This window comes from Zingiber officinale, chromosome 4A (assembly GCF_018446385.1).
Source record: "Zingiber officinale cultivar Zhangliang chromosome 4A, Zo_v1.1, whole genome shotgun sequence".
NCBI classification, from domain to species: domain Eukaryota; kingdom Viridiplantae; phylum Streptophyta; class Magnoliopsida; order Zingiberales; family Zingiberaceae; genus Zingiber; species Zingiber officinale.
The window spans coordinates 35,830,360-35,848,679 of record NC_055992.1 but is presented as its reverse complement, the minus strand read 5'-3'; the positions used below and the strand labels follow the sequence as shown (position 1 = coordinate 35,848,679).

Here is an 18,320-nt window from a genome sequence, read left to right as displayed (position 1 = left end):
GTATCTGTCTCCCGGATCGCTAAAAAGTGCGCGGATTTGGTTAATCAATCAACAATTACCCAAATCGCGTCATGGCCTCGTCGTGTCCTAGACAAACCCACCACAAAGTTCATGGTAATGTATTCCCATCTCCACTCAGGAATAGGAATCCGCTGAAATAATCCGGCAGGTATCTGGTGCTCAGCCTTCACCTGCTGACAGACAAGACATCTAGCTACAAAATCCGCGATGTCTTCCTTGATACTGTTCCACCAATAGGAACGCCTCAAATCTCGGTACTTGCGGCTCTCCCCTGGGTGTATGGCAAGTCGTGAGCGATGAGCCTACTGAAGTAACTCAGACAAAACCGGGTGAGACTGAGGTACGCATAACCTACCTCGGAAGTATATAATACCCTCCTCGTCTCGTGTGAACTCGGTCTGTTGCCCAGAAGCTATCTGACTGCCAATGAACTGCAAATGCTAATCACCAGCCTGAGCCGCTTGGATCCTCGTCCTGATCGACGACTGAGCAATCATGGTAATTAGAATACCCTGCTCTGTCTGTCCCTGTTTCTCAAGATCTAACTCGGAGAATCCTTGAATCAAGTCCGTAACCACAACTCGGTGGTAAACCAAAGTCCCTCTGGACTTCCTGCTGAGTGTCTCGGCAACCACATTAGCTTTCCCTGGGTAATAGCTAATGGTACAAATCGTAATCTTTCAGGAATTCCATCCATCTCCTCAGTCGGAGATTAAGTTTCTTTCTAAGTGAACAGATATTTGAGATTCTTATGGTCAGTGAGAATCTCAAATGTAACACCGTACAGATAATGCTACCAAATCTTCAAGGTAAAAATAATGACGGTCAGCCACAAGTCATGTACTGGGTAGTTCTCCTCATGCTCCTTCAACTACCGAGAAACATAGGAGACTACCGTGCCGTGCTGTATCAGAACAACGCCCAATATCCTGTAGAGATGCGTCAGTATAGAACACAAATCCGTCCTCTCCAGAAGGTATAACCAAAATCGGAGCCGACACTAGTCTCCGCTTCAGCTCCTGGAAGCTGGTCTCGCAATCCTCAGTCTAAGAGAACTTCACGCCTATTCTGGTCAGGCGTGTAAGTGGCATAGCAATCCGCACTACAACAAAAACCTTCATAGACATCAGTGGAACAACAATGATTTTAAGTAAAATTCGATGTCTTTGAGTATTTTACACCGGTTTTTCCAAAAACCGGTGTCTATGAGCGCAGATTTTCGCACATAGACATCGGTTTTTTAGGCGATGTCTTTGAGCGGCCGTTTTTTCGTTAATAGACACCGATTTTAACATCAATTTTTAAAATCCGATGTCTATGATAATTTTCCCACCAATACTTAGCTAAAATTTTCAACTCTTCCCTCTAACCTAACCCTATATGCTGCCGTCCACGGGAGGGAGAGAGAGAGAGCCGTCTTCGGGCGACTCACCTTCTCTGCCTCTACCTTCTCCTCCCCTCCCATCGCCGACCCAATCTCGACCTCCTTCATTCTCCCAATTCGAAGCATTCAGAAACAGAGATCGGAGATCTGTGCTTCCGATTCACCGCTCGATCCGCCAAGATGCAGATAGGTTCCGAGAAGGCGTCGTCCCTTGATCTCTTGTCGGTCGTCGTCGCCTCCCTCTCCGACGGATATGGGCTCGATTCCAGCACCGGGAATGCGTTCGTGGAGAACCGGCTGCTGATCGTCGTCCTGAGCATAGTCATCGTCGTGCTTGTCGGTTGCGTGGCAATCTTCTTCGTCTGGCGATCGAGCGGAAGGAAGCCCGTCGAGCCGCCGAAGCCGCTAGTGGTGAAGACCCAGATGGATACAAAGGAGGACCAAGGGAAGAAGAAGGTCACCGTCTTCTTCGGGACGCAGACCAGGACGGCTGAGGGGTTCGCGAAGGTTAGGGTTTTTATCCGAGTAGTTCATTTTTTGAATTTTTCTCCCATGATCTTAGATTTTCCCCCCTTCTAGGCGCTGGCTGAGGAGGCAAAAGCACGGTACCCTAATGCCATATTTAAAGTCATGGATATCGTAAGATTATCTTCCTTCTGTTTCAGATCATTGGAAATACTACTGATTAATTGACTGATCTGTAGTTAGTTTCCTCAATTATAGGACGAATATGCTACTGAGGATGATGAGTACGAGGAGAACCTGAAAAAGGAGAGCTTGGCTTTGTTCTTCTTGGCTACGTAAGTTGAAAGCCAGGAATTTTTTGTTTTTATAAACGATCAGTTTCCTCAAAGTTCGAGCTGATCCCTTTGTTTTCTTTAGGTATGGAGATGGCGAGCCTACTGATAATGCTGCCCGGTTCTACAAATGGTTTACAGAGGTTCTGGAAACATGCACATTTAGTTAATCTATTCTACCAATAATCCTTTTGCCTTGATCGATTGTTGATTATTAGTTTTTATAGGGGAAAGAAAGAGGAACCTGGTTGGAAAATCTTCAATTTGGTGTGTTTAGTTTGGGCAATCAGCAATATGAACATTTTAATAAGGTTTGGCATGATGAAATTGTCAGTATTCTTTTTGTGGGAATTGCTTGGCTAATATATTTGTGTATTGTGTCCTTGCAAAGGTTGCTGTGGTGGTCGATGAACTGCTTCATGAGCAAGGTATATAGTTGATTTATTTAGTTTGTGATTTGACTAAGTCACATATGCTCCTAAAGCTGATTTTAAATCCTATCTTCAGTTGCAAGCTCAAAGTTCATGCATTTCATTTTTCTAGAGAATTTAACTCGTTTTGTAGACTAATTGTTACTCTAAAAACTTGTAAAGTCAACATGGTATGAGGAGTTACTAAGAAACAGTTGAGTAGACATGTTATCTGTGAGTTTCATACATACAACTGTAATGTAGTAGTCATGTGCAAGTTTGTAGATGTGTTTAATGAATTTAAGCATCATTCGTACTTGGATATTCTTCTATATTTTTTTTCCTCTGCATAGGCGCCAAGCACATTGTCCAAGTGGGGTTGGGAGATGATGATCAGGGTATTGAGGATGACTTCTCTGCATGGTATGTAGTATCAGCAAACTTTTATGCATGCCATCCAAATTTCAATGTCGGCTACTGCTATTTTTTAGTTTTCTATTTTTTTTCTCTTTTGCCCATCATTATCTCATTACTCCTGTGTGGAATATGAAATATCAACTGTACTTTCAGGAGGGAGCTTCTTTGGCCGGAGTTGGATAAGTTACTTCAGGATGAAAATGAGACAGGTGCATCTACTCCTTATATAGCTGCCATTCCTGAATACCGGGTTGTATTTGTCAAGCTTGAATGACCTTGCGTGAGTCTTTAATGACCTTGTGCAAGCTTTTGGCCTCGGATTTAAAGTCTAACAAATATGATCATGGATTTTTCTTGTGGAATGTTGAGAACTTCCCGCTTGTATACATTTCCTTAATTTATTTTGTTCTTATCGAAATAGATGGGGTTTTGATTACATGTCCAATGCCTATATTATGTCTAGATAAGGTGCTAGTTAAATGTGTCCTTGACAAATCTCTAAAGATGATTGCTTTTCTAATTTGTTAAGTACTGATTTCTGACTTACATGCCACTGAAATATTTTCTAAATCTGAAACACACACTCAGAAGAATTTTTTTTTGTATTATTTGTGTGCCTTTACCTTCATTAGATTTGTCTAGCTGGAAGATGTTGTTGATGAATATATAGATTCGTGCATATGTAAGTGAAACTCTTCCCATTGTTTGACAAAAGATGACATATTCTCAGACTGAAGCAACACAATGGCATATTAAAAGGTGGAGCAAAAGCATGCTCTGGTGGAAGGCCTTGGAGTCTTGCATGTATTATTCGAGGATTCAAGGATCGAAGTGAAGGTAAATGTCTTTGCTTGACTTTATCAAGTAGATAGCGTCAAGTTAAAACAGGTGTTAATGCCTCGTGTGTCAAAATCAAAATTGTTGTTATGCATCGAATAAGAGTTGCAAATCTTTTACTATTTTTTACAACTTTGTTCTGCAACTTTTGGATAATCTATTGTAGGATGCCCAAGATTGTTTAGCAAGTTTATGATTCTGATTCTGCTTAGGCTCAGTTTCAGTCTATAGCTAGTTGATTCTAATTTTGACAAAATATGACAAAATTTTTTAATGAACCCATATCAGGTGGTTATTAGTAAATAGGACAGAGAAATATATTATCAACATCAATGAACCCATATTTTTGCTAACTATTTGGTCAGCTATATGGTTCTTAGTTCTTACTCCTCAATTGAACTCTATGCAATATGCATGACTAAACCATTGGAGTCTTAATTTTGTCAAGGTCTTCACTTTGTTTAACTATATTATATATTTTATTGAATGTCATTGAATATGTATATTTTTCTCGTGTTCTGGTTATTTGAATTTACAAACTAATTGCACAGATGACAGGGAAGAGGGATGACTGGGAAAAGGGAGAAGCGAACGAGAAAAGGAGAATGGGGTCGGACTTCTACCACTGAGGACTTCAGAGCCGACCACTGAACTATGCTATGGGACCTAGGGAAAGGATTGAATATTGGATCTGGACAGGAAGTGAGGCCTACTGCTCCGTGGGGTACCCATTAATGGTTAGGGATAGTATATCTATTAGCTAGCTTTTGATGTAAAAAGAATGTTTGGGTATTTTATGGATATTGTTCTAAGAAGATTATTTATATAATTTGTTAATATTTGTGTATTTTATGGATATTATTGAATGAAGAATATTTGTATAATTTGTGAATATTTGTGTATTTTTTTTTGTTATTGTCGGTTTTTCATGGTTTCGGAAATCAAATTTGTGAAAAAATATACATATTACATCGGTTTTCCACCGCTGTAAAACCGGTGTTATTAACTAATATTACATCGGTTTTCCACCGCTGTAAAATCGGCGTCGTTAAGTGATACTACACCGATTTTAACCCGATGTCTAAAATGACAGACTTTTAACATCGGCTTCATAGACATCGGTCGAAAATGAAATAGACACCGGTGGAAAACCGATGTCTATGAAGGTTTTTGTTGTAGTGCCGAGAGAAACTCTCAACGTATCTCCGGAAATATCGAGCCAAACAAAGGAAGTTGCGAGTCTCCTCTATAGACCTCGTCTACTCCCAACGGTAACAACCTCTATCTCCTGTGGAACCATGGTATACTCCTACTGGTGACCGTGTGTCTCAAATATCTCACAGAAGACAACCAAAATACGCACTACTGATCTTCACATATAGACGTTTCCGTCGAAACATCTCTAGAACTATACGAAGATGGTGTACGTGATACACCTCAGATCAGGAATAAAACACCACGTCGTTAATAACGATAACGAATTCTGATCCAATATCCTAGGGATACCCAAATCATCGAGTCCATAATAACATCTAAGGCTCCGCAAGGCCTAATGGTAAAATCAAGACACATAATGTCTGTATCACAGACATTCCTAACCATAAGATCTTCGATAATAAGTCGAAAATCTGATCACCAACAACATAAATCACCAAAGAATAAATCCTCCAGTGTGAGAGCAACGCTCCATCACACGAAAACACCATATATGTGGGAGCAACGCTCTACCACAAGAAATCCTCAATATGTGGGAGCAACGCTCCACCACAAATAATCCGAAATATGTATCTGCAATAGATATGGGAGCAATGCTCCGCTATAAGCAATCCGCAATATGTGGGAGCAACGCTCCATCACAAATGATCCATAACATGTGGGAGCAACGCTCCACCACAACAATCCAAAATATGTGGGAGCTACGCTCTACCACAAACAAACATAAGTGCCTAAAGCACCCAACTATCTAGCCAGAGACTGCATGAGGTCACTCTACCACAGATCACTGTGGTTAGCCTAGGGTATAACAACCTAGTAAGCAAATCAAATCCATAGTCAACTCTATCATCATCCTAGTGGGCCGGTCACCCACTAATAGGAGAATTAGTTGACAGGGTAATACAACCAAAGATATAATGATACACACTCAACATAGGTAGAATCATCATGAGACTACCAATAATGCCCTGACACACGTGCACACGCAACTAGGGTATGATCAACATGATCATCCATTTAGTACACACCAAACATACTCATAACACAGGTAAAAATCATCGTGATACCTCCAACAATGCATACCAAACCCGTGTGCATATACCAACATAGATATAATCGATAATACACCTCAACAACACTCACATGACATATATACACCTATGCCAAGGGTATAATCAACGTAATACTTCCAACAAATCAATATCGACACGAGGGTACACACAGAACAAATATAATGAATAAGATACCTCAAATATTACACCAAACACATGTGTACATATCACAACACAGATTAAATCGACAAAATACCTCCAATTAACCAATCAGACCACTCGGGTATACTCTACTAGAAACCCACAACAATCATAACTGGAAAAGTATCCACCCACTACATGCAATTAGACCGTCCATCATAACACTCCTACAACACATAATAATCATATGTACACCACATAAATATGCAGAATCAGCATATTTAATCCAATCAACCTGATATTCCATATGCTACCTTCTATGTTATCCAACTAGGTACATACAGTCCATGGTCAAAGTCTTCATGGAATAGGATACATCGGTCCTCTAAAACTAGTCGAGCCGACAATGAAATACGATTATTTCAGTCATTTCCACGTCAGTACAAGCCATGTACTCATATGTGCTCTAGATACCAAACTAAGCACAAATAACCCAAAGATTCAAACCTCTAAAATTAGAGTATGACAATCCTCTACTGATCGGACCAATAAAGCTAAATCGGTCATCTACTAACTAATCAAGAATACCTTAATCCTCCACAAGCAACTAAGGAATATCAATCCACAACTACCCAACTCGACAAACGTAAACCAATCTTCTACTGACCGATCTAACAAAAGTAAATCAATATTTACTGATGAAATTAACTAAGATAAAATGGTATATTACTTGGCTAGGTCAACCTGATGATATATATACTATCCACTACCCAGCTAATAATAGCAGAGGCTGGTATGTGCCTTCATCTCTTAACCAACTAGTAGTAATAGAAGCTAAAACTACTGGTGTTATGATATAAAAAGTCTCCTGAGACCGTAATCCTTGATCTCTATTAGGGTCGACCCTGATCAGTGGTTTACCTAATACATAAAATATATGCTATATCAGCTAGCCAGGTACTAATAAAGAATGATAATACATGTCATAAACTGTAATAGTCAACAGTGCATATACAAACAGAAAGGTAGGATAACAGTATACCAACATACCTCCTATAGCTTGGAGATGTCCTGCTGCTGCCAGGTCCCAAAACCCAAAAAGTTACATCGAGAAAACTAAAACACGAAATCCAAACACGAGATATAAAACTCGTAAACTTTGCTCTGATACCAACAATAAATTGGTATCAGATAAATCTCGAAAATCCAAAACACATAGCAAGTATCATATACCTGCTCTGATACCACTAAATTGTCACGCCCCGGGGGAGTCTCTGTCCGAAGAAATTTCGGCAGCACCTCCCCTGTACGGGTGACAATCTGAAGCATTTCTACAGACATAATATACAACAGCCACAGGCGCCTGGAATATACACACAACCACGCAGTTATATGTAAAGCAGCCCACACGGCTGCACCAAAATCAAAACACAATGGAAAATGACAGAAACCAAATACAAACCAAAACACAAAACTGCTAGCCGGCTAGGCTTACACAACCAACAACCAATACAAAATAACACATAACAACATCAACGCTCCAGAAGCAAAAATCGGAGTACAGAGCTAAACACACTGATACATAAAATAAATAAAACTTAACGGAAACTAGAGTCTTCTGATGTGACGTGGGAACCGGCAGCCAGGATACTCCCAAGTGACTATAACAATCTGGTACCTGAAAAATATAGTGTCAACGGGGGTGAGTTCAACAACTCAGCGAATACCAATAGACATGCCTAGTAAGATATATCTAACATCAATAAACATGAAATACAACTTCCTAATCATATATAGGAAAAATGCAAAACTAAAAGGTAATTGAGGAAGCTGTACTCACCAGGAACTCCTATCCAGAACAAAAGGGTTGTCAAACCGAGAGTGTCATAAATCCTGTATGCATGTCAAACATATGCATCCAACCAAATGCAACAAATAAATGCAGCAAGCACAAGTAATAAATGCATCAATGCGTATGATGCCAATGACATGGTCACCCCTGACGCCAGTCAGCCATCTCACACACAATGGTGAGACTGAGTGGGTAGGGCTGTGACAATCGTGCACTCTGACGTCACTGCTCCTGATGAGTGACCGAATGGACGGGATGCTGTCGGAGTACACACATACTCCTACCCCAAATCATAAATGGGGGAGCGCAATGCTCTTATCTCCCGGTACACCATGACAGGGAGGGATCCCTGACGTGCTACCACGCTGCGTCACACTACCCATGAGCGGACCAACGGAGCACCGAATAGAGCAAAACTGACGTGCTACCACGCTGCGTCATGCTACCCATGAGCGGACCAACGGAGCACCGAACAATGATGAACTGGCGATATGCTCTACAATAATGGAGCAACCTATCACGCAGCATGTAATCATGCGAATGGTGCATGACACTAAGCATGACAATATCCTGAACCAAATCCATATATATATATAAATGTGTACCCTAGTACTAGTAAATCAAATCCACAGATCTAGGGTATACAGGTCCTCTATGGTATAATAACCTAGATCCTGAACATATCCACCTTCATAAAATATGTACCAACAACATACATGGATCAAAGCAAAGGGTTTAGATACACAGATCAAATATGATATAAAAATATAGGTACACATGCCAGATAATAAAAATCCTGAATCTAGTCCTAAACTCAGTAAAGCATGGTATGTCACTTACTCAAGGAACTAAGATACTCATGGTAATAATCATGGAGTATAAACATGGATACATAACAAGCGACCAAACAGATCATGCTATGGGTATCAAACCGTGACATACCAAAGACAAACATGATCATTGCTTGCAGCTATAAAATACTATGCATATCCAATTGACAATATCATAAAAAGATAAGTCAAGAGGTACCCGCCTCCAATCGTAAAGTCCAATCTGGTCCAAATACGACGTCGAGTTATTCGTCTCGCGTCAAAGTCCTGTAGTAAATTGTACAGTTTAGCTAAGTTAATTATAAACAAATAGCTAAACAAATTCCTAATCCACCGACCATCTAGGGTTAGCTTCTTTAACCCTAACTATTCATAATCCAATCATACCTACTTCAACACATAAATCTAATCAATCAACACATGATTCATTATCTAACTACAACATGTAGCCAAATCCCTACAACATACCTCAAACTCACAGCCGCTGCGGAAACAAAGTGCTGCTAGATGGAAATTCTGCCGAAACCAAGAAAAATAGATCATCACAAAGGAACAACAATTCATCAAGATCCTTGAACCTACATAATTCCCAACCAAAACTAAACCTCACCGTGGATTGATCAAGGGCAGAGGGCACTAGGGCAGCGGCGTCGGCACTGTGCAGAGGTGCGGCAGCGAGCGAGGTGACTGTGAACCCAATCTAGGGCACAGGGAAAGGTGGAGGCTCAAGTGCTCGTTCCCAGCGGCTCCTGGTGTCCGCGACCAGGGCTAGGGCAGAGGAAGAAAGGGAGAAAAAAAATGAAGCTTGGAGCAGGGAATACCTCAGGATGGCCTGCACAGCATGGGTGAGGAGGATCCCGGCGATCGTCGACTGCTCCAGCAAGGAACAAGGCGGTGCTCGGCGTTGGGGAATCGGTGCCGGCAGTGGCGTCGGGGCTGGCTAGGGCACAAACCGGTGGTGGCTCGGCGGAGAAGGAAAGAAAGGAGGGTGTGCGGCAGTGGAGAGGCTAGGCTTGGCGCTGCTCGGTGTCGGGAGAAAGAGAGGAAGAGGAAATTGGCTGGGGAAGAAGAAGGGAAAGCTTAAATTGCCATGGAGAAAAACCGCTGCTGCGGTTAGGGCCGGCGTCGAGCGCGAGCGCGGGCGAGGTGTCGGCACGTGGGTTCGGCGAGAGAGAAAAGAAACGGAGAGATAAAAGAAAAGTAAAGAAATAAAATAAATAAATAAACAATTCCTCGCTTAAATAGGGTAGCCTAAACAGGCTCTTCCCGGGTCCTATTTTTATCCCCGTTAACTCGTCCGTACGAGCTCCGAAAAATTCCCCAAAAATTTCTAAAAATTCCCTTATCATTATTCCTTTTTTTTTTCTGGTATTTTACATGGTATTTGAATTGGATTCCTTTTGATGGATCAAAAGATAGTTTGATTGAAATAAGCTCCCTAATTTTCCATCTCACAGTTTAGCAATTAGTTATTCCTATGGGTGATTGTGAGATGGTTGAATTTGGTTTAAGTATATTTTGGAAAATAATTAAGTTTTAAAGATATTTAAGTTAATTAAATTTTGAAAGATGTTTAAGTTAATTAAATTTTGGAACCGTTAAGTTAAATTTGGAAAAATAATTAAGGTAATTAATTTTGAAAAATATTAAGTTAATTTTAAAACTTTAAGTTAATTAATTTAAAAACTAATTAAGCTGATTAATTTGAAAGCTTTAAGTTGGTTAAATTTTATTTTAATTTTAATTTCAATTTAATTTTAATTTTAACTTTAATTTTAATTTAATTTTAATTTTAACTTTAATTTAATTTAATTTAATTTTAATTTTAATTTAATTTAAGTTTAATTTTAATTTAATCAGAATTTATTTAGATTTATTTTTCCTTATTCATCTCATCCGATCTAAATTTTCAATCATGGAATTCTATAATCTTGTGAGATGAATTAGGTTCAATTTTAGGATTTAGTTTAACTTTGTGTTAGATTCAGGTTTAGCTTTGGGTTCAACAAATAGACATTCTTCGGATAAACTTCTGGGCTATGGTGAGTCACCTGGACATCGTTAGAGTAACCATGCCTTCGAGGTTTTTCAAATATTCCTATCCATTGAACTTAGTACAAAACCTTGGTCTAATTGGTTAGGATCCATAAAGGGTAGCTTCGGTCAGTTCCACTTAGTCAAATACACCAGGTTGAAGCCATATCTTCCTAGACATGCGATGACTAAGTTTTCCCAACGTACTATCATCCAATACTTCACCAGTACCGTGAGTCAAGTTAAACCTAGCCCTTTTTATTCTAACCTTAATTACCTTGCCGGGTAGTCTACTCTTGGTTATCCTTGTCGGGCAGATTAAGTTTTGAAGGTGCCAGCTATTCTGGAGCCTTCCCTTGAATTTTTAAGATTTTGTAAGATTTTATAAATTTGATTTAAATTTTGAATTAATCTGAATTTTTAATTTGAATTTTAAATTTAATATTAAGTTTAATTTGATTTTTGAATTTTAATTTGAATTTTAAATTTAATTTGAATTTGAATTTTTGATTTAATTATATTCTTTTTATTAATATAGTTTTTCTACTAGCTCCCCCTAGATCATAGACTCGATATGGTCTACCGAGGTAATGTATTTGATCCTTGGGGATCCAATATTGACTAAGCCCAGCTTGATTGATCAGGTTGGACTTGGGTACCCATACTTGGACTGATTTACTATTCAGTCTGTTTACTAAGGATAGATAAGATCTATATTTCCTTTTGGTTTTATATCCTAGCCTAGTTTTATTGTAAACGGCTCTTTGTGTCCCAAGAATTAGGTCAAGGTTCTTGGAGCCCAAAGAAAACCGTTCTAACGTTTTCTCCAAATCCTTGACCTGAGTTTTCAGACTAGAATTTTCTTCCTCAAGTTTTTGGACTTGAGTTGAACTTCCAGTTTGAACTGGGTCAGACAAGGTTTTAGAGTTAGTCACTTCTTTAAGGACTGCTACTTCCTTTAGAAGTGACTTGACCCTAATATTCGATTTTGCTAATTTACGTAATAAATAATTAACTAAATTATTTAGTCGAGGAATACTTATAGCGGGGTCTAGCCCTTCGGAAATGGATACGGATCTATGACTTCTTTCCGATTCTGCTTTCGACTCACTTTCGCTCTCGGACACATCGATCTGGTCCCGGGCCATCAGTGCGAGGAGACTCGTCTGATCGAGTTTGTCGTTGGTATCTTCTGAGGATGATTCGTCCCATGTCACCTTGAGAGCCTTCTTCCTTCGCTTCTTTGCAACCTTCTGATTAGGGCAGTTGGCCTTGATGTGCCCCTTTTAGTTGCACCCGTAGCAAATCACCACGAACTTAACTTTTGAATTGGGTTGAATCTCCTTGGATTGTACTGCCTTTTTTAGGTTTCTTTTGTTGAAGCCCTTCTTCTTCTTATAGAGCTTCTTCACTAGGTTTACGAGCTTGGTTGTCAGTTCATCGTCTTCATCGTTTGAGTCGGGTTCTTCTTCCGACTCGGGTTCAGTTGTTCGTCGTGATCTTGGTTCGCGAGTTCTACTGGTACATGCAAGTAAAGCAATACCTATCTCGATTGGCTGTGCATTAGTCTGCTCATGTAGTTCAAACTCAGAAAATAATTCATCTAATTTTATACAAGATAAATCTTTGGAGACTTTGTAAGCATTTACCATTGATGCCCATAATGTACTCCTTGGAAAAGCATTGAGAGCATACCTTATGATATCCCTATTTTTGACTTTTTGCCCGATTCTGTGGAGGGAGTTGAGGATGTCTTGAATACGTACGTGGAGTGAACTCGCCATTTCACCTTCCTCCATTTTTAGATTATATAGTTTATTAAACAAAAAATCACGTTTACTTACTTTGGTGTCTGAGGTGCCCTTGTGCAGTTCTATCAGTTTTTCCCACAGCTTCTTTGCGGTTGAAAATGGACCAACTCTGTTGAGCTCCTCTTTGGTCAGGCCACATTGGAGGGTGCAGGTCGCTCTGGCATCGGTTTCCACTTTCTTGATTAGCGTGGGTTCCAAGTTTTCGCAGGGTGTAGGCTTGCCGTCTTCGTTGGTTGGTAGTTGTAATCCAGTCTTGACGATCATCCATGTCTCGAACTGGATTTTGAGGAAAGTTTCCATTCGTCCCTTCCAGTACCCGAAATCTTCTCCATGTGTTTTCAATGTGGGACTATGTTTGCAACCTTGTAACCCCAACAATCCCCCTCAAACAAAGGACCACGGGCTTCCCATGTCCGATCCTCGACCCACCAAGTCTTCCTGCCCCTCGGTCCACCCGACCTACTAGGACTTCCTTGCCTAGTCGCAACTAGGACTTCCTGCCTGGTGTCTGGTCCTCTTGATCTGAACATAGGAGCCCCCACTTTCTTTGTTCGAGGTCAATATTGTACCCACATGGCTCAATCAAACCATAGCTCCTGTGCACAGTCGGCGGTTAAATCTTCTGGCAGTCCGGGCTCTAATACCAATTGTTGGATCGAAAGCGCTAAAGGGGGGTGAATAGCGCTCGTGGCTATTTCGCGTTTCAGAATCGACTTCGTAAAACTCGACGAGTAATAAGAGTAATAAAGCAGCGGAAAATAAAAGGCACACAACTCGAACATAGGTCGTTTTACTTGGTTCGGAGCCTGTGATGACTCCTACTCCAAGGCCCGCGGTCGTTGACCACTTTCGGTGGGCAACAACTATAGAATCGATAAAGTTTATAAGGATAATAATTACAACTCAAATTAAAATAATGATCTTATACCGACAACTAGAGATGAGGAAACGAAGCTCCGGGTCGTCGGGAGGTTGTCGTAGCACTTCGGGATCGTGTCATTAGCATCTTTTCACAGAAGGGTCACTTGGATGATAATATGTTGAGTGCTGCCTCGAACCCGTCTTTTATACTGTGCTGGAGGCACCTCCAAGCCTGTCCAAGGCGCCTGCAGGCCGCTGCGTCGCATGGGTGGATCAGCGCAAACCTGGTCGCACCTTATCTAGTTTAAGGCGCCTTCAAGCCTCCTCAAGGCACCTTCAAGCGTTTGTCCAAGGTGCCTCCAGCTTCATCCAAGGCGCCTCCAGCTCCTCTGGACAGCTGGCTTCGGCTTGCACCCGAGGCGCCTCCAAGCTCCATGGAGACGCCTCGGACACTGTTCATCCGAGGCTAAACTCTAGTTTTTGGCCCTACAAAACATGTTAGTCTACAAACACATCCTGCAAAACCAAGTTAGCACAGATATTAATCATGAGAATATTCTGACAGTCTTCGGACTGTTCAGGTCTGACTTCGGATTTTCGACCGAAAATCTTAGGTCGATCCGACGCCTACTGTTCCCTCTGCGGGGAACGCGTCCTCACTTACTCCACTCAGGAGTTTTACCTGTTGCCAGTATGATCCTCCAGATCGACTGGACTTTTTCTCGACACTCGATGCTTCCGGACTTTCTGCTGGACTCCCGCTTCCCGGCTCGTCCAGTCTTTCACCTGGTTCGCGACACCAGACTTTCCACCTAGGGTTACCACCCCCTAGGACTTTTGCCTGAAGCCCTCGACCCGCCAAGACTTTCCGCATAGGGTTACCTCCCCCTATGACCTAGGGTTACCATCCCCCTAGGGTTTTTCTCCTGCCTAACCACAGCTAGGACTTTTGCCTAAGTACCATTTAGGACTTTCCTACAAGCTCCATGAATCTTGTTAGATAACAACATAACCTTAACTTTGAATTCCTTTTCCATTATCAAAACAACGGTTCGATCGTTGGATGCTTCCCGTACCAACAGGTGTTTCGGTCCTTTAGACCCATCAACTCTTTCACACTTGGTAAAACAATTAGATCACAAATACTCTAACTTTAATCTACATGTTATTCATCAAAACCTGAGTTAGATCATTAGTGCAAATTACACCAACACTCTAACTTTAATCCACTTGTCATTTATCAAAACCTAAGTTAGAAAAAAATAATATTTGAAAGATAATATGTAAAATGCAAACAAATGATTTAAGTTAATTTTGAATTTGATTTATTTGATCAAGTTTGTTTGTTCTTTTTCTACATTAACCCTTACTCTCCTCCTTTGACATTTATAAAAAAAACTAAGGTAAAAGAAAGACAAGCATAAGATGTGATATGGAATGCTATACATTTATGCAGAAATATAACTCAAAGTAAACACTTTGTATGTATCGGACTTAGGGAGAGGTTTGCACAAATTGTGTTCCAAGTAAGGTTTTGTCTTTAAAGTAAACTTCTTCAAAATTTACTGAGTATTTTTTTTCCCAAAAATTTCTTAGTAAACTTTTTAAAAGATTTTTTAAAGTAAGGATTTTCAAAGAAAAAAAATTTCTAAGTAAATATTTGTAAAGGAATATTTTCCAACAATTTTCTAAGTCAAGATTTTCATAGAAAAAACTTGCTAAGTAAGATTTTTAAAGAAACATTTTCTAAGAAAGATTTGTAAAGTAATTTTAGAGAAAAATTTTCTAAGGAAAAATTTCAATTTTTTTTTAAAAAAAATTTCTAAGTAAAATTTTCAAATTTTAAAGAAATTTTCCAAAAAAATGGTTTCAAACAAAATTTAAGGAAGACATTTCAAAAATTTTTTTAGTAAATGTTTGTAAAAATTCCAACTTTTAAAAATGATCTAATTTTTAAAAATCTTTCAAAATTATGTATTTTTGAAAGCAAATAATTTTCCAAAAGTTTTTTCAAGAAAAAATTTCAAAAAAATTTTAAGTAAATATTTTAGAATTTTTGATAAATGATTTGAAATTAGATCCTTCTCCTAAATCTAATATTTTTATTTAAAAATAATTATTCAACTACTAATATCCTTAGTACATGTCTAACTGTTAGTTATTAACAATCTATTAGAAGATAGTAGTATTCACATTGTTGATTAAGTTAAGTAAAATTTGATCTATCTTATTATTTATTATGAAGGATTGTTTAACTTGATCAATGTATTATTGTATTTGTAGCCCAGACTTATTTTGTTGTACTAATATAAGCATCAGAAGTCCAGGTAAAAGGCCTACGCATCTCACGTCATTTTATGTTTTTGAATACACAATTAAGGTAAACCTAGTGTGTTTGTGAGATGCTTATTTTCTAGATCTATAATATCATGCTTTCTATGGGTTTGATCTAGACTAAGGCCAAAATGATTTTTGCAACACTAGAGAAATGAATTTTTTTTAGAAAATATAAGTAAATAATTTTCCTAGAATTTGAAAATTATTTGAATAAGTATCTTCCCCCTTAACCTAAGGTCTTAGTTTTCACAAAAACTTATTTATATTTTACCGAGTTTGCAAATGTGACAAATTTTAATGGAATTAATTACTAAGTTAGAATAATTTTTTTTTGTATTCATTGGTACTATTTATGAATTTTAATTAAGTTTGATTATTTAACTGGTATTTCTTTAGTTACAAGTCATCAATTATTAATTAAGTTTTAAATTTAAGTTAATTAACTTTCCATTGATTTGTTTAAGTTTTATTTTAGTTAATTTAATTTAATTTAATTAAATTTAATTTAATTAAATTTAATTTAAATTTAATTTTAACCTTATTCATCTCACACAACCTAAGTTTTCAGACAAAGGGATCCTATGGTTTTGTAAGATGAGTTGAATTGAATTTCAAGCTTTGGTTTAACCTGTGTTAGATTCAAGTTTAGTTTTGAATAAATGTCTAAGCTATGTTGAGTCACCTGGACATCATTAGACGAATCACGCCTTCGACATTTCTAAATAGTCCTACCTGTAACGACCCAATTTACCTCATTAGGAGTTCTAAAAGTTATTAAAAATATTTAGAAATATTCTAGAGATTTTTAGAAATTTTTAGAGTAATTTTATGTAATTTTTGGAGGTCGTTTAGTATTTTTACTAAACGAAGGAAGTTTCGACAAAAAAATGTCCAAGCCGAGAATAGAACCCACGACCTTTGACTCGGTCAAAACCCAACTGACCAGGTGGGCAAACAGATTTTTTTGTTTAAAAAAGGTAGCGAATTTATTTAAGATAATTAACAGAATATTGGATTATAAAAGGGATAAGTTGATGTTGGATTTGTCTGTTTAAAAAAGATAACAAATTTATTTAAGGAGTTAACAAAAATATTAAGTTATAAAAAGGGATAAGTTGATGCTCTATTTTCCCGTGACTTAAACCATTCTCTCCTTCTCTTCTGCGTACGATGGCGGAGCTCGGGCAGAAAATGAAAGGGAGTTAGGGCATCATCTCCGGCGGCCGACCAAGGTCCTAGAAGCCCTTTTTGTTCGGTTGTGAGTCCAAGAATCAAGGTAAGTGCTTCTCACCTGCAGTAGGAGTAGTTTCGGACCTTTGTTCTTCTTGAATTCGAAACATAAGAAGCGCTTATAGTGTAGATTTTTAATTAAGCCTATAGTGCAGATTTTAGTTAAGCTTATAATGCAGATTTTTATGTAGAGCTTATATTGCAGATTTAATTAAGCGCTTATAGTGCAGATTTTTAATTAAGCCTATAGTGCAGATTTTAATTAAGCTTATAATGCAGATTTTTATGTAGAGTTTATATTGCAGATTTTAATTAAGCTTATAGTGCAGATTTTTAATTAAGCCTATAGTGCAGATTTTAATTAAACTTATAATGCAGATTTTTATGTAAGCTTATAGTGCATATTTTAATTAAGCCTACAGTGCAGATTTTAATTAAGCTTATAGTACAGATTTTTAATTAAGCTTATAGGGCAGATTTTAATTAAGTTTATAGGTGCAGATTTTAATTAAGCCTATAGTGTAGATTTCAATCAAGCTTATAGTGCATATTTTTATGTAAGCTTATAGTGCAGATTTTAATTAAGCTTGTAGTGCAGATTTTAATTAAGCTTGTAGTGCAGATTTCTTTTGAGCAGATTTGTTTAGAGCTTGTAGTGCAGATTTCTTAAGAGCTTATGGTGTAGATTTCTTTAAAGTTTATAGTGCAGATTTTTGGTGGAACTTATAATGCAATTTTTAAAGAAAAAGATTATAGTGCAGTTTGGTTAAGTATTATAGTGCAGAATTTATGTTTGCATAGTATGCAGAAATAGTGTAGCATAGAATGCAGAATCTTGATTAGAATAGTATGCAGAATTTTGATTAGCATAGTATGCAGATTTTTGTTTATGCATTTCAAAGTTAGAATTTGTTTAAACATTTCAGTTTTTAAAGAAGCACTCTTTTATTAGAAGTATTAACAAGTATAAGAAAGATAAAGAAAAGAAAGAAAAAGGCTAAGGCCTTAAGTAGATCCCAAAGTCAAGACTTTAGGGATTTTGGCACACAAGGTGCTCGTTAAAATGCCGAGGCATTATATATTAGAAGTAT

At 38.3% G+C, this 18,320-nt stretch overlaps 2 long non-coding RNA genes across 2 annotated transcripts; both read left to right on the top strand.

Annotated features, from left to right (window-relative positions):
* Positions 1 to 2,128: 2,128 nt before the first annotated feature.
* On the top strand, positions 2,129 to 2,448 carry LOC121973254. The gene is made up of 3 exons (XR_006109453.1): positions 2,129 to 2,205; positions 2,288 to 2,345; positions 2,430 to 2,448. It is a non-coding gene; the product is annotated as an uncharacterized LOC121973254 (long non-coding RNA).
* LOC121973253 lies at positions 2,443 to 3,288 on the top strand. The gene is made up of 4 exons (XR_006109452.1): positions 2,443 to 2,513; positions 2,594 to 2,630; positions 2,966 to 3,035; positions 3,183 to 3,288. It is a non-coding gene; the product is annotated as an uncharacterized LOC121973253 (long non-coding RNA).
* Positions 3,289 to 18,320: the final 15,032 nt, after the last annotated feature.